General features: G+C 43.1%; 1 long non-coding RNA gene across 2 annotated transcripts; it reads right to left on the bottom strand.

Annotated features, from left to right (window-relative positions):
- Positions 1-2,097: 2,097 nt before the first annotated feature.
- On the bottom strand, positions 2,098-6,727 carry LOC129397579 (uncharacterized). 2 transcript variants are annotated; one of them, XR_008625119.2, is made up of 3 exons: positions 6,640-6,727; positions 6,425-6,538; positions 2,098-2,907 (listed from the first exon to the last, which is right to left on the bottom strand). It is a non-coding gene; the product is annotated as an uncharacterized LOC129397579 (long non-coding RNA). The 2 variants fall into 2 exon arrangements; XR_010111850.1 differs by lacking the exon at positions 6,640-6,727 and having other exon boundaries at positions 6,425-6,628.
- Between the last annotated feature and the right edge of the window lie 14,225 nt (positions 6,728-20,952).

Here is a 20,952-nt window from a genome sequence, read left to right as displayed (position 1 = left end):
ACATACCATCCTTTAAAAATATCCCATTAGTTACATAGTTAAGCCCCATTCATTTTGGAAGAAGGCTGACAACACAGAGCATAATTTCTAGGAGGAAAGAATCACTGATGGCCATCAGAGATTACCTATCACTGTCCACCTTCTGGCTGTCAATGATTTATGCCCTCTAACATGCAAAATATACCCATCCCCTTTCAAGCTTTCCAAAACTCTCATCTCATCAGAGCATCAGCTCAAAGTCCAGACGCTCATTATCCAAATCAGGTCCATGTGCAGATGAGGCTCTTCAAGTCCAATTATTTGAGCACAGTTACTCTTGATCTGAAAGCCTGTGAACTAAGGAAATAAGTTATATGCTTCTCCAACAAACTCAATCTACAATGGTAGCCTAGGAATAAAATAACCATGTAGGAGAGAAAGAGAGTCACACAGGAGTCCCTGGCACATAACAATTCTGAAATTTGTCAGCACATGTTCTGGTAGTTCCTTGATTGGGAGTGAAGTCCTGAGAATAATTCTCCATGGTTCCTGCCCCCACCTTCTGGGATCATGGTTTTGCCCTTTGAGGCATCCTTCATTTTCTATGAAAGATAGCCCATGTTTATACTTCAATAGTTTTTTCACACTTCTTCCTTCCCATAAATTTTGGGGTCAAATGTCCTCTTCATTTTCATTGTCCTTGTCTCTTTTAGTTCATGCTAGAGATAGTTTTGCTAATACTATTCTTTTAAAATTTTGTGGATCTCCTTTAAATATTATTGATGCTTACTACATTAGTCAAAGGCCACATTTACAAATCTTTTTGAGATAAGCATTTCTATATCTTGGGCTTCTGCTGGGACTGCTCAGGGATATCACCCTTAAGCTTGTTAGAAGCCCTGTTGTTTGACTCAACAATTCTCTAAGGAGACACTGCCTTGGATCTTTCTGAATCTTCAACAAAGTATTTTACAGTCACATTGTATGTTTCATCTTTATACCGTGATTCCCTGAGGAAAAAAAGGGTTTCATCTTTGCCCAGAAGTCATTGCTATATATTAGCATCAGTTGACATCCAGAAAGGCTAGAAATTTTCAAATCCAGAAATTCCTGGGTTTTACTTTAAATTAAGAGCTATTATTTTAGCTTATTTGTCTCCACTCACATTTTGAAGCAAGACTTAACCAGGGGGCACCTTCAATACTCTGCCTGGAAATCTCCTTAGTTAGATTCACCAATTCAATAGGTGAATTTCCTTCTTTTAATATTATCACAGATGACAGCACTGCTAAACTTTTTCCCACTACATAACAAGGATTCCCTTTCTTTCATGGCCAATGACATTTTTCTTACTTTTCATTAAGCTCTTAATGGCAGCCTCTTCAAAGAACATTGGGTTTCTGCTATCAGTCTCTTCAAAGTCCTTCAGTTTTTCACTTAATGTTCTCCTTAAAATTCTTCTGGATCCTAAGAATTCCAAAGCTTCTCCCACATTTTGATTTTTGTTACAGCATTCCAGGTATAAAATTTAGGTACAAAAATCCATATTAATTACTATTTCTGTATAACAAATTTAGTCAAAATTACTGGCTTAGAGCAACAATAAACTTCTTTTTAATCTCATACAATCTCTGTGTTAGGAATTTGGGAACAGCTTATCTTGGTGGTCCTGGCTTGGAGTCTCTCGTTAAGTTGTAGTTAAGATGTTGGCCAGATCTGTAACCATTTGAAGCTTACTGGGGCTGGCAAATCCATTTCCAGCATGACTCACTCACATGGCTGGCAAAATGTTATTGGCTGGATGGAAGTCTTAATTACATGCCACATGACCCACTCCACAGGGCTGCTGAGTGTCCCGATTGTCACTGGCTTCCCTCAGAGTTAGTGATCCAAGAGAACAAAATAGAAACTGTACTATTTTTTACAATCTAGTCTCAGAGGTCACACAACATTACATAATCTATTGGTTACACAGATTAACCCTGATACAATGGAGAGGAGGACTACACTAATTCTTTAGCAGCAGGTAAAGATCATTGGAGAACATATTGGAGATGGATACCATTGTATTTATATTTCATTCATGTGCCTATGTATTTTTATCATGATACACTGTTACTTTTTAAAGCAAGGATTTATTGAGTGTCTGCCATATACACTGTTCTTGTTGCTAAAGAAATACTAATTTCCAAAGCCTACAAAACCCCCACTCTCACGAACCCTAGTTCCTAATGTGAGGAGACAGAAAACGACAAAATACATAAGCAATCTCTATGTCAGTTGATGATAACAGCTACAAAGGAAAACTAAAGCAGGACAGAGGCATTGAGATTGCAAGGGGTGGAGTAGAGCATTGTACTTTAAATAGCATGGTCAGAGAAAACTTTGGGAACAAGGTGACATTTGATCAAAAATCTGAAGGCAGAGACAAAATGGTATTTGGGGAAAAGCTTTCCAGGACAAGGAGGCAGAACATGCAAAGACCTTCAGGTGACAAAATCTTTGGGATGTTTGAGGAACAGCAGAGGAAATTGTAGGCTGTAGCAGATGATTAAGTATAAGAGTATTAGTGATGAGGTTAGGGATGGTAGGTTGGGGGAGAGTATTATAAGTAATTAGAGGGACTTTGGTTTTTGTGCTGAATGATTTGGGAAACCATTGGAGGGTTTTGAGCAAAAACGTGACATGTTTGGACTTAAAATTTAAGAGGATCGAGGTGGGCGGATCACGAGGTCAGGAGATCCAGACCATCCTGGCTAACACGGTGAAACCCCGTCTCTACTAAAAATACAAAAAATTAGCCGGGCGTGGTGGCGGCGCCTGTAGCCCCAGCTACTCGGGAGGCTGAGGCAGGAGAATGGTGCGAACCCGGGAGGCGGAGCTTGCAGTGAGCCGAGATCGCGCCAGCCTGAGCAACGGAGCAAGACTCTGTCAAAATAGAAAAAAAGAGGATCAGTCTGGTCGTTATGCTGAGAAAAGTCTAAGAGAGACGAGAGATAGGAAGTCCAGTAATTAGGCCATGGCAATAATACAGTAGAGGGATTACAGAGCCTTGGACCAGGAAAGTGAAGGAGGTGGTGAGGTTGGCTGATTATATTTCAAAGGAAGAGCCCTTTCAAAGGAAAATGGGATTTGCTGACAGATTGAATACGGAGTATGAGAAAAGAAGAACAGTCAAATATAACTTTGAGGATTTGGCCTAAACAAGGAGAATAAAGAAATTCCCTTTTATTATGATGGGAAAAACAACAGGAGTGGTGAGGTTGGGATGAGGGGTAATAAATTAAGAGTTCTGCCTTGGACACACTCAGCAGGAGATGTTTGTTAGACATCCAAATGGAAAGTTAACTAGGTAATTGGACACACAAGTCTGAAATTTTAGGAAGTGAGTATAGCTACATATAAGGTCCAAAGATTAAACCCTCCTTACTCTGATGCTCAGAGGTTGGTCAAAAGAGAAGGAACAAGCAAAGGTGACTAACAGATGGTGCAGTCCCAGAGGCAGAAGGAAAGCCAACTGCAAGTAATGTCTGGCAGCAAAATGAAGGAAGGATGTATCAGTTGTATCTAGTGTTCTACTGATAAGTCAGGTGTGGTGATAACGGAGAATTGACCACTCCTTGTATCCCCAGAATTGGAACTTAAGTTAAAAATTTTTTAATGGTATAGTGGTTTTTTGCATTACTATATGTGTGAATATTTTTATATTTAATTTAAATTCTATGTATGCTTAAAAATAAATGTAACTATATATACAAACACATCCAGACATATAATTATTTATAAATACTTCCCCAGCCTATTTCGTGAATTGAAATTATATGCGTCTTATTATAAGCTAAAGTGGTGCTTCTCAACTGTAAACCCCAGCCCACCCCATCATCATTCAACTCTAAGCAAACTGCAATTTATAACATTCTTCGAAAGAATAAAACAATCAACTTGAGTGCACCATCAGGAAATGAATCAGCAGAGTACCATCTGTAGGAAACCAAGCTAAAGATATGGCCAAGAAAGTTAAAGGCATCTTTTTGCTGGAGTATTGGGAGTATTAAATTTCCAACCTTATGCATACTTTGGAAGTGAATGCTTGCAACAGTAGACAAAACAGCATGGAGATTTCATGCTTATATAAGCTAATACCTGGAATAAATGTAGGACCAATATTAACCTGGCTTAAAGTAGATTTTCACTTAGAATGTGAGTCATATGACTTACGTCATTTGCAAAGATTGACTATTAGTTCACAAGATTAGATTTTTAAGAAACATTCTGAATTGAGATATTCACAGGAGTTTCGTCCTTCAGGAGAAAAATTATATATTAATTCCAGTAGTACAAGTATTTAACAACTGGCATAGCAGAGTACCAATGAATCAATGAGACACTCAGCCAATAAAAATGGCTGCCCAACTGGTTGGAACAAGAGCAAGTTGTAAGCAACCTGTGAGTTCATTCAGGGCAGCCTGGCTGTGATATCTACCATCACTGCAGAGAGTATTTTTGAAACGCTGCATCTAATGCCACGGATGCATTTATGACCCAAGCCAGAATGCCAGCTGTGATGTGTGTTATAGTTATATGTAGCTTGATCCTGAACAGTAATTCTCCCACTTGATCATAAACCAGAATCACCAGAACTGGCCCCAACTGGCCTGGGTTTTTTCTAAATCTATTCTAAAAAAATATTCATAGGCAATGCAGTGAGCCTAGAAGGAAGGTCCCACTGGTAGGCATTATGCTGCTGGGGGTCTGCCCTTCTCCAGGCTCCTTTTGTTCTCCCTGCCAGAGGCAAGGGGAGTGGAGGCAGGTCCTGGGAGTCAGGCTGAGTGAGGAGGGGCATCTACCCAGGGATCCCAGGAGTGAGTCACCCAAATAAACAGATAAAGACTGTAATTCAGAGGCTTCTTACCAGGTCCCTTGGACGGATGCAAAAACATGCATCCATGTCAAGGGACTTACCAGTCAAGGGACTGGTAAGAAAATGCGGGCAGATCAGAGTTTCTCAAGGGTGCTTCTAAAATGCCTAACACTAAAATGCAGTGTTTCTTAAAAATGCAGATTCCTCGGCCCTGCCCCACATCTAATGAATCAATCTCTGCGAGAGAGGCTGGGTTCCACAATTTATACCAGTTTGCAAGGTGATCTCATGCAGACTAAAGTTTGAGAACCATTGAGACTACACAGTGTGACTTGGGAGAGGAATGAGACAGAGAGAAGTACTAGCTGCATCAGGTAAGACTGCACGCCTGGCGTCACATAACAGGGCCAGTGTAAGGGACTGAAGGGTTTCCTAAGGAATAGAATCTATCTTTTTCTTCAATTATCATAGATTGCATAGAACCTACATAGTTTCAGTATAAAAGTGGCATCATCCAGCAATACTTTCCAAATCACTTCTGAAAGCAGAAAGCAGGAATGAAAAGATAACATTTTACAGCAACTCTTCAAGGGAGAATAAAAATGCTTTTAATAATATTCTTACTTTACCCCTACTCTGATTTTTTTACCTGCTATATTGCAGGTAAACTATATTAAATTAACTGTATTAAGTTTACTATACTAAGTCAACTATATTAAGTAAATATATCAAGTTAAAAGATGATTGTGCATAAGAATGAACTTGAAGGCATATTTCAGAGCCACCCAAATAAATCGGCGTGGCTAGTATAGAGAACGAAAATACTAACTGCTCTTCCCTAAGAATTTACCAGGACTGGTGTCCAGGTTGTCTACACCTCCCAGGAGATGGGTAGCAAAGTTCTGGGTTCCTATGACAGCTTTACAGATATGCAACACAGAATCTCCTACTTAAAAAAAAAATAGTCATCCTTTATAAAAGCCAAAAGTTGTAAGATAATGTTAATGTAACATCATGAAAGCTACAACCTGATTGTGCCAACTTAAATCACTTATGAAAGTGACATGCTACAATGAGAGCATATAGAGCAGGGAACAAGAGCCCTGAGAGTTTCGAGAAGCCTGGACTGCTTCTATTTTTGTAGATTTTAGAATTTTTTTTTAAAATGAAGAGAAGATAAAAAAATTTTAAATGCCAAAACAAGATAACAGAAACTACGGTATATTGTAAATATACACATAACAAATTAACTTTTCATAGCAAAAAAAAAACAAAAAAAGAATAAGTAGATGACACAATATAATTGTTCACACAATAATGGAATTTGTTTTTGGAGTATTCATTTATAATGTTTCAAAGGTGGTGTAGTCTGGTTATACAGTCATGGGATATAGGTTAAAAGTTACATGAAAGACAATCTAAATCTGTGGGCTTACTGCTTTGATCATGTATGTCATAGCCTGTAAGTGTGTTGCTTTGACCATATACATCATAGACCATACATGTCATTTGAGGGTAAAGAAAAAACACCAGAATAGAGCCCCTTTTTAATGGGAGGTCTAAGCCAAATGCCCCACCACTCACCTTCAACTGGGCCTGGTAGTGATGAGTTCTCTGGGCTGAACTGATTCGCAGGACACCAACTAGAAGCAGAACCTTAGGCAATTCATCTATGCACTGTTACCTGGGTTTCCCAATCTGTAAAATAAGGGAAGATAATTATAGAGGTTCCTTCTAGCTCTATGTGTCTGTTACATTTTCCTCCATTCTAGTTTGTTTGCTACGCATTTCTACAGTACCTCTCGTCTTGCACCAGAAGAGTGAGTTGCTAGAATTTCCTTGGTGCCAGTGAACTGTGTAAAAGCGTATTCGTTCCTTTTATTACCCTTCAATTCAGTCTCTTGCCCTGGGTTCTTTTCTTTGCCACTGGACCAGCTCTTTAATAAACATTTCACGAGTTGTCCCAATAATTAACAACTAATTAACAAGAAGGCCTTGCTGCTAGGGGTTAGTGCTTTCAAAAAGAAATGAGCAGGAAGGCTGCTTTGCTTTCTATATTCACAAGGCCCCGCCATTGTCATTGTAATCTGCTGGAGATGGTGGTGCCTGAATAGTGTGAACAATCTCATTAAAGATCTCTGCTGGAACAATCAATTCACTGTCACCAGACCATATCGATCCTCGAGAACTGTCATTGAGTTCCAGGGTGTTTGTAAAAAATTGACAACCAGAAGTGTGCTTCCATTTGGGCTATTTATTTCTCTGAGAAACACATTATAATCAGATGGTATCTAAGTGGCTCTCTCGGTTGCTCCTGCATGCTGGAAATGCTGATGAGAAGTTTCCTGACAAACGTTTTAGCGGGATGCCTTTTCCAGACACACCAGACCAGCATGCAAAGCACCTGCTGGTTACTCTGCCCCCTCCTGAGATGCCGCTGAATGCCCATCATGGCCCCCTCTTTGAAATTCCTTAGGTTTCAAGCCTTATCTCACAGTCTTGCTCCTCTGATCACAGCTGACTGGGCCAGGGATGAGCACGTGATCCAAAGGGACCATCTATCCAGTGACCTAGGAGAGAAAGAATATAGTTTAGCTGGAGGTGGTAAAGGCAATGGAAGCAGGAAGGAGGGCATGAAGTCTCCCCAGTAGTGAATCACTAAACTGGGTAGCGACAAACCCGTGTCAAGACAACTGGCACCTGAGCTGTGCTGTGCCTGCAGCCACAAGCTTGTTCTCCACTGAGGCCCTGTACAGTGCAGGGAAGCAAGCATTTCATGTCTTCATCACAATGGGGGTAACTTGGGCATGCTGCTGTCCTGCATGACCACCACTGAGAGAATCCACTGCCATGACTCTGCCACCCACTAAAAGACCACTCTGCAGTTTTGAGGATGATGCACTGGAAGTTTCAACTTTATTCTCTGCAATAATGATACTAAAAACAGGTCCATACTGATAAATACTGATTAACACATGGAATTTGCCTTATTCTATCTATACTGTGGTACTTTTTGATTGAGAAAAATATAAGTTGATGGCTGGGTGCGGTGGCTCATCCTGTAATCCTAGCACTCTCGGAGGCCAAGGCAGGAGGATCACTTGAGCTCCGGAGTTCAAGACCATCCTGGGCAACATAGCAAGATGCCGTCTCTAAAAAAAAAGAAAAGAAAGTTTTTAAAGAAGAAAAATTTAAGTTGAAAACTCTGCCATTTCAGGGGAGCTGATTAAGTGGTAAAAATGAAGAATAATGCCCAAAATTAAAGCAGAAGCTCAGCTTCTGGCAACGGCGCTCCTGACAGCATTGTTTTTCATGTTTACAGGTGGTCAAAGGACAGATATGGAATGCCATCACTTTCCACATTAGGTTCTTATGAAGCAAACATGTCTGCAATGCTTGAACTACTGTACAAGGAGATGTAAACAAGGGTGTCACCGTTTATAAAAGCCAAAATTTGTAAGATAATGTAAATGTAACATCATGAAAATGGTTGACTAAATAATGGTCCATCCATGCTATGGATTACCGCGCATCAGTTTTTAAAAGTGAAGTTGACTGATACCTACTGATAGGGAATGAGTTACAAAACATATTGTTAAGTAAAAGAAGACTATGTGTCATTGTCACTTCACTAAAAATAGAAGCAAGACTACACCTTTGTTTAGTTTTCACATACATATGTATATAAACATATAGAAAATAATCTGGAAGGGTATACCCTAAACTGTTAATAGTGGTTATATCTGGAGGGGAAAGTATGATGGTAGGATGGGGTGTTATGATGGTAGGATGGGGTGTAAGGCAAGACAGAATTTTTCTTTTTACTATATATGTTTGTGTTGTTGAGTATTTGTAATAAGAACATATTCGTCTATTTTTATTTTAATTTTTTGTAATTTAAAAAAAATTCATTAATGTACTGATTTTCCTCAAATTTCTGCCATAGACATCTATTTGTCTCAGGTTTAAGATTATCAGCATGAATTCAAAGAAAAGAACATGCAGTTTTTGACATTCAAAAGACATTTAGTGATCAAGACAGTAATCTTGAAGACCAGTCTGAATTTCCTTAACTCCCAATACATATCAGATTCAAGCTTAGAAGACTCTGATCTAGTTTCTTTCCCAGTGCAGAGAAAATACCCCATTCACTTATGAGCCAAGACGGGGAGAAAAGGGGAGATGGTGGTAAAGAAAGTAGGTCAGAGACAGCAGCTCAGGGAAGAAAACTCAAGACGAGGCTGGGATGCTTCTGAAACATCCACTCTCTGGGGGAGATAAAAGATACTGGGATGAGACAATGGATGAGAATTTCTCCAGGACTCATGCAAGGAGGTTGTAGGCTTTAGTTTGAGGACATGTTTAACACCATTGAAGAATAATGATGTGGAGGTGATGGAAGGCAATGAATGGATGAGTCCAAGGCCATATTTCCTGTTACTCACAACCGAAGGAGCCCTCATGCCCCTGAAAGAGGACCCAGAGCTTATGAGGAAACAAGTGGACCAGCAAAAACTTGGGAGTGGCAAGAGAGGCCACAGTGAGCCAGGAGAAATGATCAAGACTATGGGCTCCAGCAGTAGGGTCAGCACATGCGGCTTCTCAAGAAGCCAGACAGAACCAGGCTCACTCAGCAGTCACTAGTCCAAGGAGCTGGTCTGTCCAGACACAGTATGAGGGAAGAGACCCCCTCATCCCCCATGGTATGCACCATCCTGGGAAAGGAAAGAAAAAGGCATGCTCTGAAAACATTATTTATCTAAAGAGACTTCTTATACCCCACCAGATGATACCCAGTAGAATAGACTGAATGGTTAAATGGAAAGGAGACTTTAAATCAGAAGAGATCAGAATATTGCTTCTTGGCAATTCTAAGTTTTCCTGGATTCCCCAGGGAATGAGGCTTACACAAAGCTCAGAGCAGTTTTGAAAAAAATAGAAGCTACTCTTTTTTTTTTTTTTTTTTTCATATCTTGGTTTTGGTGAGAGAATTTTGTGACTCACTGTATTTATATTTTTAAAAAATCTGCTTTCACACTAAGTCACAGCCACTCTTTGAAGGATAGTCCAATAGATAGCCTAACTTTTTATTTTATTTATTTTTTGGAGACCCTATCCCATCTTTTTAAAGGAAGCCAACCTGCTTATAACTCTTCTCTTTTCAATTCATCTGTGCTTCCTGCCCCTCTCCCCACAGCACTCCCCACCCCACCCCCATCCCCTTTTCATTTCCATTGTTCTTGGAAGAGGTCGTTTATCTCTACTGGAAAACTGTGTCTCTTCTGAGAAGTAGCATGAATCCCAAATAGCACAGAAATTAAATTTCAACACAACCCCCCTCCCCCCAAAATTGAGCAAGTTCATTTGGGATTTTAAATTGAATGCATTTATTTTTCTTTTAAATTGATGTATTTCTGGGCTATTGGATAGAGCATTTCGAAAGAAAAAGATGTATATGCATGTGCATACACACATACATATATACGTATGTAGACATACCTGGGGATTTCTGGTAATCTTATTTGTTACCATAGAATTTGATCTATAGTAAAACAAATGAATATGACAGCATTGATCTTTAAAATACTTCTTGAAAGAAGCAGATATTCTGTAAGGAAGTGAAAACGTGAGAGTGAAATTACGTATAAGTTAAATATTCAGAAATAAGACAGAATCATTATTTTATGCCTGACAACATGAAGTGGCAAAAAGACTCTCTGGATCTAGAGTCATGAGCTGTGTTCAACTCTTTCTCCATCCACAGATTAGCAGCGTGAATGGGGGCTAGTCATCTGACTTCCTTGAGTTTCAGTTTCCTCACCAGATGACAACATGTAATCCACCATCCCACAGAGTTGCTATGGCTGAGAATGAAATGAGACAATGTCTATGTAGGAACATGGTAAATGGTGATAGGATGGTGACCATCATCCTCATCTGAGATGCTGACTTAAAATACCGCAGGGAGCTGGAGAGTGGGGACAGATCTGGCTGCCTTTGCAGCAAGTTTCCCACTTTTTTCCTTCAAAACCCTGGGACTATACTGTAACAATTAACCAGTTCTAGAACACAGGTAAGATGATGGCAATATGGTCAGTGAATAAAAGACTTGGCTAAGTGAAGTCAGGTCACCAACTTCTACCCATATTTTTCTCCAAATTGGCCCATCAGCTTGTTTTCACAAATCAGCTAGGAAGAGTCAGTAGAAATGTTAGCTTTTCTTTTTTTTGTTTGTTTTTTCTTTGTTTGTTTGTTGGTTTGTTTGAGACACAGTCTTGCTCTATTGCCCAGGCTGGAGTGCAGTGGCATGATCTCAGCTCACTGCAGCCTCCCCCTCCTGGGTTCAAGCGATTCTCCTATCTCAGCCTCCCGAGTAGCTGGGATTACAGACACATGCCACCATGCCCGGCTAATTTTTTTGTATTTTTAGTAGAGACAGCATTTCACCATGTTGGCCAGGCTGGTCTCAAACTCATGACCTCAGGTGATCACCCGCCTTGGCCTCCCAAAGTGCTGGGATTATAGGCATGAGCCACCGCACCCAGCCATAAGTTAGCTTTTCTTGAGTGCTTTCTGTGTGCCAAGCATTTTACATACACAATTTCATTTCTTTAATAATAGTCACAATAAGATAGGTATTCTTTTTATTTTACAGATGAGGAAACTGAGGCTTAGAGAAGCCTGGTCAAGATCACTAGGTAGTGAACAGAGGTGTCATTATTCAAACCTGGAACTGACCAAAACAGCTGTACTTTTCTCCTTCTACAACATTGTCTGCCCGAATACCCAGCAGCTGACATAAAGGCAAATCTTAATTTTCCACAGAAACAGAAGACTGTGACAACATGGCCGATTGAAATCACAGATGCATATTGGTCAGTACTTTCACTCTTTTCTTTCACCCTTAATTAATAACAAATAATAAATTTGATGGATTGATTCTCATTTTCCATCTTCTGATATTCAAAATCCCCCTTGAATTTTGGTGGAAGATTTCCACTGCCTACTAATGTCCTGGCAGAGACCTCGAAGAAGCGCCATGTCCTCTGGCTGAATGGGGATGGGCTGTAGAGCTGGAGAGGCCTAAGGAATCACACAGACCAATCAACTCCTTTTACAAGGAAGAGGCTTGGAGGCCTTGTGAGACAGGAGCATCTACTTAAGATTACTTAATTAAGTAGAGCCATAGCTCAAAGCGGAATACAAATGTCCTTCTTTGGGTCAAACACCTGAAGCTGGCAATGATGACTTGCAATGAAACAGGCTTACTCAAAAACTTAAAAGGAGAGTGTTAAGAATATTGGTAAGGGCTGCATTAGGTCATAAATCTCAAAAATAAAATTCTTCTGCCTGACCAGGCATGGTGGCTCAAGCTTGTAATCCCAGCATTTTGGCATTTTAGGAGGCTGAGGCAGGTGGATCACTTGAGGTCAGTAGTTCAAGACTAGCCTGGCCAAACTGGCGAAACCCCATCTTTACTAAAAATACAAAAATTAGCCAGGCATGGTAGCACATGCCTGTAATCCCAGCTACTCGGGAGGCTGAGGCAGGAGAATCGCTTGAGCCTGAAAGGCGGAAGTTGCAGTGAGCCAAGATCACACCACTGTACCCCAGCCTGGGTGACAAAGCGAGACTTCATCTCCAAAAAAAAAATTCCTCTGCCCCAAAATAAAAATATCAAATGCACAAGCATTGCAGGTCTAAAGATAATCTCAAGATTCACTCCCCACCTTTATCCCCCAATTTGACAGAACACCAGCATGTGTAGGCACATGCTGCATGACAGAAATAATCCGTGAACAAGAGAGACAGGAGGAGAGAAGGAGAAAGGAAGTAGAAGGAGAAAGAAAGAGAAGGAGAAGGAGGAGAATGAAGAAGAGGAGAAGAAGAAGGAGAAGGAGGAGGAGGAGGAGAGGAAAGAAGGCAATCAGGAGAGGAGAGAGAGGAAAGAGGAGGGAAGAGATAAAACTAATAGTCATATAAACAATGAAGTGCTTTGAAGAGAAGATACAGGCTTCTAGGAGACCATGTAACAGGCAGATTAAACTAGAGAACGAAGCAGTTTGCTTTTTGGCTTTCTTCCCATCCCCAGATGAATTCTCAAGGGTAGAACATTCTCTTACAATAATGTTTGTCACCACTGTGAATACCACACCCTAGAAACCAGAGACTTACTAAATCCTTGAGGTATTACCTCAAGCATAGACTCCTAGAATCCTTAGGGAAAACTTTGACAACTTTTCAGAGACACAGGCCACATCTCCAGAGCAACCCACGGCTCACTTTCACAGGGAATGCAGTTTCTAAAGTCCAGGAAAATGTTACTTACTGGCAACACATTACTCTGTTCTTTTAACACAAATACAGGGACATATGGTGGAATGTAAGCCCCAGGAGGCTGGAGTTTTTACTGTCTGTTCGAAGTTCTGTCCTTAGCACCTGGGATCTGCCTGGCACACAGTAGCTGCTAAAGCACTACTTTGTACAGCGAATCACCTATCGTGAAGAATTCCCCTATTCTGACCAGATCATGTCAGGAAACCTACAGTCAGGAATGAAAGCACTCTCTATGTGCCCAGGAACCAAAAGAAAGCAGGGGGCATCCAATGGGACTTGGGCAATGGAGATGGACGTATAAAATAGCCACGTGGAAACTCCCCGGCAGCGCTTTCATCATTAACCCACACAGGCCAGGTCTTAAGCTCTGGCAAGTCAGGTCAGACTGCCAGAGCCCTGCTGCCTGCGACTTCCCACGCTTATGGAAGGAAACCATGGGTAGGACCTGGAGGTTTGCAGGCAAGGATGAAGTAGCACCTGAGCTGAGGATGATGAGCCCAGAGGGGAAGTGCCCCTACAACGTTGCAGGCACTGGCTGGCACCAAGGATGCAGGAGCAGAAACACAATCTGGGTCTTGGGGAACTTCGTCTATGGCGGAGGGGGTGGGAGGAGAGATATTAAACAAAGAATCCAAGAATGACAGTTATGAGCAGTGCCAAAGGGGAAAAGCACAGGATGCTATAGAGATGGGTGTTCCATGGAAGCACTAACCTTGTGTACTTGTAAAGGAGTGGTAGGGGAGGCCTGGGAGCCTGCATTTCTAGCACATTTCCAGATGATTCTGAAGCTTCCAGTCCAGGGACCACACTTTGAGGCCAGAACAAATGGAATTATATGCATGAAAGTAATTCTGGCTGGGGGTGAGGGGAGGAAGGATTTTTGGACGAATCAAAGCCTGAGCAGGGTTTTGAGGGATGAGTAGGAGTTTACTAGATAAGGCAAAAAAAAAAAAAGCTACTCCAGGTGTGGGACAAAGCATGAAAAAAGAAGCCAGAGGCAGTGTGGTGGGTCCGAAGAGACCTAGGTGGAAGGATGGGGCTGGCAAATCCCAGAGTAAGCCCAGCAAACAAGATGACCTGGCAGGAGGCTGCCACTGTCCCCAAGGGAAATAGCGCTAGTTATACCAACTCTTTTGAGCAAATGTCCGTCCATGTGTATAGGTCAGAGCATTTCCCTAATCCTAGCCACAAGCCGAGAGAGGGGCAGGCTGCAGGCACGGCTGGGTCTCTCCCGCTCTATTTCTTTGGGATTCTGTGCAGTGTCGTGCGGGGTAAGCTGCAGCTGCACACCATTTTTTTTGTTTCCTCTCCGAATAAAGCTCAGGTCTTTTTTTTCTCTGAGTGGCTTAGCTGAGTCCCTTGGAACTGGTTTCCTATTGACTCGGGCTCTTGACTCTGCCAGCCTGGGAGAAATCAGGTCAGTTTAATCACCGCTGATGTCATAAAACCAGCTTACTTAATGGAAGCCTTAATGGAGGGTGGGGTAGGGAAGGGAGCTGAGATCACCCTGGAGGAGAACTCCAAGGGTGGGCGGCTAACGAGGGTTTGGAGAAAGGTGGACCCATGGGCGGTGGCTGCCCACGGCCTTTGAAGTTTCATTTGCAGTGTTTTATGAGCCCATGCTGGAGTAAATTGTACCTGCAGGCTGCTGCACTTTGCCCTCCCCAGCAAAAGGAGGTGGAATTCACACTAATAATGTCTGGCTGGAGGTGAGAGCTTGGGATCCAGAAAGCAAAGAAGCCATAGAGTTTAGCTGGCCCTGACCCTGCAGTGGGAGCTCAGTGTCCCCCTGCTCAGCCTCGCAGGGGTCTCTGTGGGGCTCCCTCTGTGGCCAAGCCACCTTCTCTGGGGGGTTCGCTCAGGCTTTGAAGTGCTTGAGGTCCTAAGATGAGGAGGAAAGAGGAGTGATCAGGGGATAAGTATTTCATATTTCAGATAATGGCACTGATTCTGTACAAACTCAGAATGGAGGTGCAGGTGATCTGTTGAGGAGTTGTTTGCTTTTGTGATTTCAAGCAGTTGTGTTCAAACACCTGTGCATAAACCATTGGCCTCAGAATGGAGGCGCCCAATAGACTTGTAGATTCCTGGTTCTGCAGGCCCGGGGTGGAGTCCACCCTTTGTTGACAGGCGCCCAGATGAGGCTGACGACCCATCTGATTTTGAAAGCCCTCACCTAGACCCGTAAATGCAGAGGGACTCTGAGGAGGTGGTGGTCTCTGATGAGTAGGCATCCCTGGCTTGCTATGCACGTGCCCCTGACAGCCAATAACATCACCCGGTGAGAGCTTGTTAGAAATGAAGAATGCCAGGCCTTCTGAAGCGGAACCTACATTCTTTTTTTTGAGACAGAGTCTTGCTCTGTCGCCCAGGCTGGAGTGCAGTGACGCGATCTCTGCTCACTGCAAGCTCCGCCTCCCGGGTTCACGCCATTCTCCTGCCTCAGCCTCCCAAGTAGCTGGGACTACAGGCGCCTGCCACCACACCCGGCTAATTTTTTTGTATTTTTAGTAGAGACGGGGTTTCACCATGTTAGCCAGGATGGTCTCGATCTCCTGACCTCGTGATCTGCCCGCCTCAGCCTCCCAAAGTGCTGGGATTACAGGTGTGAGCCACCGTGCCCAGCCTCGGAACCTACATTCTAATCAGCTTTGCAGGTGATTTGTATGCACATCACAGCCCGAGACCCACTGGTTTAGACTCCATGTCATTGAAACCGCTATTACCTGTTAGCTTCCTTGTTGGAGAAGGCCAAGTTGGCCTCCGTGGATGGTGGGTCTTTGGACTATTAATAGCTTTCTGATTCGGCAGTGGAGAGGTCTGGTTGCCAGGAACAAGGCTGCTGCGGGCATTGGCTTTTGTAGCTTGAAGTTGGATATTTGCCTGGATCGAAACACATTAACCAATCAGATACAGTGTATCTGTTTCCTGTTGCTGCTGTAACAAATGAATACATTACCACACATAGTAGATTAAAATAACACATTTATTATCTTACAGTTTCAGAGGTCAGAAGTCCAAAATGGATTTCACTGGGATAAAATCAAGGTGTTGGCAGCTCTCTCTCTCTGTAGGCTCTAGGGGAGAATTCATTTCCTTGCCTTTCCCAGCTTCTAGAGGCTGTCTCCATTCCTGGGCTCGTGGCCCCTACTTCCATCTTCAACGCCACCAGTGTAAGCATCCTCACACATTCTCTAACTGACTTTCCTCCCTACCTCTTTCCTTGATAAAGACCTTGAGATTTTGTTGGCCCCCCTTAGAGAACCCAAGATAATCTGCCCATCTCAAGATCTTTAATTTCATCACATCTGCAAAGACGCTTTTACCATGTAAGGGAACACCTTCACGGTTCTGGGGATTAGGATTTGGACCTTTTGGGGATGCCATTTTCTGCCTACCACAATCATATAAAACAGCCTAAATGAAGCCAATCAGCCATGTGCCTGGCACTTACGTAGCTAATAAATGTCAACCTACCTGCTCTCAGGCCTGGCCCAATTCATGGATTCCAGAACTTTGGCCACAGTCCCCTTCTGCTACTGTAGCAGAGTTTTTGGTTCAGTATGTGTGAGGTGGGGCCTGAAGCTTTGCATTACTAACAAGTTGCCAGGTGATCCTGGTATCACTGGTTCCAGGATAATAATTTGAGAGCTACTGGCCTAGTGAACAGGGAGAGGGTTTCAAAACCAGGCAGACCAGGGTTTGAAATCTGCTCTACTGTTTGAGAAATTAAACACCCTGGGACTCATTTTCTCATTTGCAAAGAGTTCTCATAAAGTTTAAATGATTCAGAATGGAGCATCGTAGCTTGTACAGAATAGAAGTTTAATCACCTATTGAGCCATATGTTATAGATTTTTTTTCTCTTTATCACAGTCATAAGATTTTCGTGTTATTGTATGACATAGGCCTTGCAGTGACACAGAGCTCCTGCTCTAGGTTAAATTGTGCCGCCCCCCCACCACCTCTAAAATTCGTATGTTGAACTTCTAACCCCTAGTACCTCAGAATGTGAGCTTATTTGGAAACAGGATCGTTGCAAGTGTAATTAGTTAAAATAAAGTGTTTGGGGTAGGCTCTAATCCAACGTGACTGAGTCCTTAATAAAGGGGAAAATTTGGATGCAGAGACAAACAGAGGGAAGACAATGGAAACAAACAAAGACAACATCATCTGTAAACGAAGGAACTACCAGAGCCAGGAGAAGGGCCTGGAGCAGATCCTTCCCTAGCACTATCAGAGGGAGTATGGCCGGCCCACATCTTGATTTTTGGATTTTGGCCTCCAGAACTGTGAGATAATAAATTTCTTTCTTTTTTTTTTTTTTCTTTTTTGAGACAGAGTCTCGCTCTGTCACCTGGGCTGGAGGGCAATGGCGCAATCTTGGCTCACTGCAACCTCCGCCTCCCAGGTTCAAGCGATTCTCCGGCCTCAGCCTCCTGAGTAGCTGGGAATTACAGGCATGCACCACCACGCCCGGCTAATTTTTGTATTTTTAGTAGAGACGGGGTTTCACCATGTTGGCCAGGCTGGTCTCAAATTCCTGACCTCAGGTGATCTGCCTGCCTCGGCCTCCCAAAGTGCTGGGATTACAGGTGTGAGCCACAGCGCCTGGCTGAGATGATAAGTTCCTTTTGTTTAGGTCAGTCTGTTTGTGGTACTTTGTTACACCAGCCCTAGGAAATTTATATAGCCCTGATCAAAGGAATTTCTTTGTTTCTTCATTACTTACTAGAACACCCTAGGTGATGAATCCAGTGAGGGTCAACAGCAGAGAGGAGCTGCCCAGCAGAGAGGAGCTGCCCACCACACCCTCCACCCCATCTTCCTGAGCCTTCTGTGGAAGCACTGGTTTGCTAGCCTCTGAAGGGCCGTGGGCCCAGCACCAGGTGCCCTCAGCTCTGAGGCCAGGCCGTTACCTGCATTCAGGATGGACACTGGCTAGAGAAAGCATGTCCACAGGGCTGGTCAGTAGGAAAGGGGTTGTGTTTCTGGAAGGGTGCATCTAACCCAGGGGTTGGTGAGCATTTTCCTAACCCAGGGCCAGGTAGTAAACATTTTTGGCTTTGCCAGTCATGCAGTCTCTGTCACAGCCACTGCACTCTACTACTTTAGCACAAAAGCAGCCATAGGCAATACATTTAAAAAGATGAGCGTGACTGTGTTCCAATAAAATTTTATTTATAAAAAACAGACAGCAGGCTGGATTTGACCTGTGTGTTGTAGTTTGCTAACCTTGCTGAGTAACATCCCCTGACCCTCATTGGTGGGGCCTGTGTTTTTGCTTTCACATTTATTTCACTTGGCATTCAGTGTAGCCACCATACACCCCATGCAAATGACAATCCATATTGGTCCAGACTTAGTTCCAGATGAAACTCATTACCAGATAGTTCCCAGGCTCAGGGATATCAAATGGGATCCAGCAGACAGCCACTTCCCACTGATAAGCAAGGATTCCAGGTCTGAAGGGCATATGATGAAAGGGAACCTTCAGTCTGCAGAGAAAAGTCAGAATCCTTGGCTCCCAATCAGCAGGTCTTGCAGCATCTCAGCCCTCACACAAATCCCTGGGTCTCCATGATTGGGTGAGTCACTAATGGGTTAACAGCTGAGCTCCATCCTGAAGTTTGGCTCCAGTGCACCTTTAGAATAACAACCTGGGTCTGGATTAACATTCAAGAAAACAACCCCTCAGGAAAGTGTTCTGTAATAAAAGGATCCTATTTCCTCTCTGCCAGCTCCCACCTTTTTCTTTCAAGTCAAGTCTGAAGCAAGCTCAGAAACCTGTCAAGCTATGAATGATGAGTCAGACATTTAACCAAACAAATTTGCTCTCCTGGTGCCACTTGACACCTGCATGAGCCTGCAGTGGTGAAGGTGGGGTTTGTGAAGAGGCAGCAGCCTCCGTGGATGAGGTCTTGCACAAACGCTCATCTACATTAAGGAAGTAGCGTGGCCAGCCACAGCTTCAGCACAGGTCTGCGCACCGTGTTCTTTAGATCTTTGACCTGAGCTATGTCATTGCTGAAATTCCTTAAAGCAACTACTTACATCTATAAAATGCTCATTGCCACCAGCCAGATGCTTAGACAAAGGGAAGCCCTGGTCCTTGTGTCTTGAGAGGTCTGAGACACTTGAGGCCTAACGGAAGATTTACTCTACTTCTCCCACGCCTCTTGCCAGCTAGGAGTTGTCCTCAAATATTAAAGCTGGGAGTAAAGGGAAGGGGTTCTTTTACTGTATTATATTACACCATATTACATCAAATCCTCACCTCGACTCCATGAGGTAGGGATTATTCTTTCAATTTTACAGATGAGGAAACTGAGGCTCAGAAAGATGACGATTCTCTAATGACACAAAGCTAGTCTATCAATCTGTTCTCACACTGTTATAAAGATATACCTGAGACTGAGTAATTTATGGAGAAAAGAGATTTAGTTGACTCACAGTTCTGCGGGCTATACAGGAGGCATGGCTGGGGAGACCTCAGGAAACTTACAATCATGGTGGAAGGCAAAGGGGAAGTAGGAACAATCTTCACACAGTGAGGAAGGAGAGAGAGAGAGAGAGACAGCAAAGCAGGGAAGAGCTACACACTTTCAAACAACCAGATCTCATGAGAACTCTGTCACAAGAACAGCAAGGGGGATGTTCACCCCCATGATTCAATCACCTTCCACCAGGTCCTTCTGGGGATTACATTGGGGATTACATTGGGGATTACAATTCAACATGAGATTTAGGTGGGGACACAGAGCCAAACCATATCAGCTAGTCAGTAGCAGAGATGGGGTAGAATCCACTCCCCTGTCTCCCAGGGCACTGCTGCCTCTGCTCTGCCAGCTGGAGAGTCCCTCTACTCTGATCCGGATCACTCCATGAGGAGCTAGAAGAGAAGGTGGAGATGGTATGAATATTGGGGTATAACCTGGAGTAGCTCCAGAGTAATTGTAATTTGATTCAAATCAAATCCAAATACTGATACTACCTTCCCAGAAATATGGTCTACCAGACTGGGCCATGAGCAAAATGGAATCCTGATACCCACGTTAGGCAACCAGGTTGAATTTGTTGAGGTTGAATTTGTTGAGCTGTGCATTGCATGGATTCACCTCATAGGCACTGCAGGCAAGTGAGGCTCCAAGTGCATACTTCCTATAATTTTATTAATACTCATGATTGCCCCTAGGGATTTATGCCCAGATGGAAATGGAGGGCAGCCTATTTACACTGAGTGAAATTCTGTCATATGGGAAAAAAGAGGATAAAAGAATGAAGGCCTGGTTCAGTGGCTCACGCCTGTAATCCCAACACTTTGGAAGCCCGAGACGGGAGAATTGCTTGGGCCTAAGGAGTTCAAGATCAACCTGGGCAATGTAGTGAGGCCTTGTCTTCTTGAAAAATAAAAAAATTAGCCAGGCATGATGGCATGTGCACCTGTAGTCCCAGCTACTCAGGAAGCAGAGGTAGGAGGATAACCTGAGCGCAGGAGGTCAAGGCTGTGGTAAGCCAAGATAGCACAACTGCACTCCAGCCTGGGTGACAGACTGAGGCCCTATCTCAAAAATAAATAAATAAATAAAAAATAAAAGAGTGGAAACCTTCCAGTACATACTAGGAGCTTATAAAAGTTCATATTCTTTGACTTGAAGTTGTAGATTGCTTTCAAACTGGCCCTGCATCTCTGCCCCTCCCTGTGTTAGGATGTCATTTATATAGCTCCTCTTATCAAAGGATGGAGTCTATTTCCCCACTCCTTGAATCTGGGC

The sequence above is a fragment of the Pan paniscus genome, chromosome 3 (genome assembly GCF_029289425.2).
Source record: "Pan paniscus chromosome 3, NHGRI_mPanPan1-v2.0_pri, whole genome shotgun sequence".
In the NCBI taxonomy this organism is placed as follows: domain Eukaryota; kingdom Metazoa; phylum Chordata; class Mammalia; order Primates; family Hominidae; genus Pan; species Pan paniscus.
The sequence above is the reverse complement of the archived record's forward strand: the minus strand, read 5'-3'. Positions and strand labels throughout refer to the sequence as shown.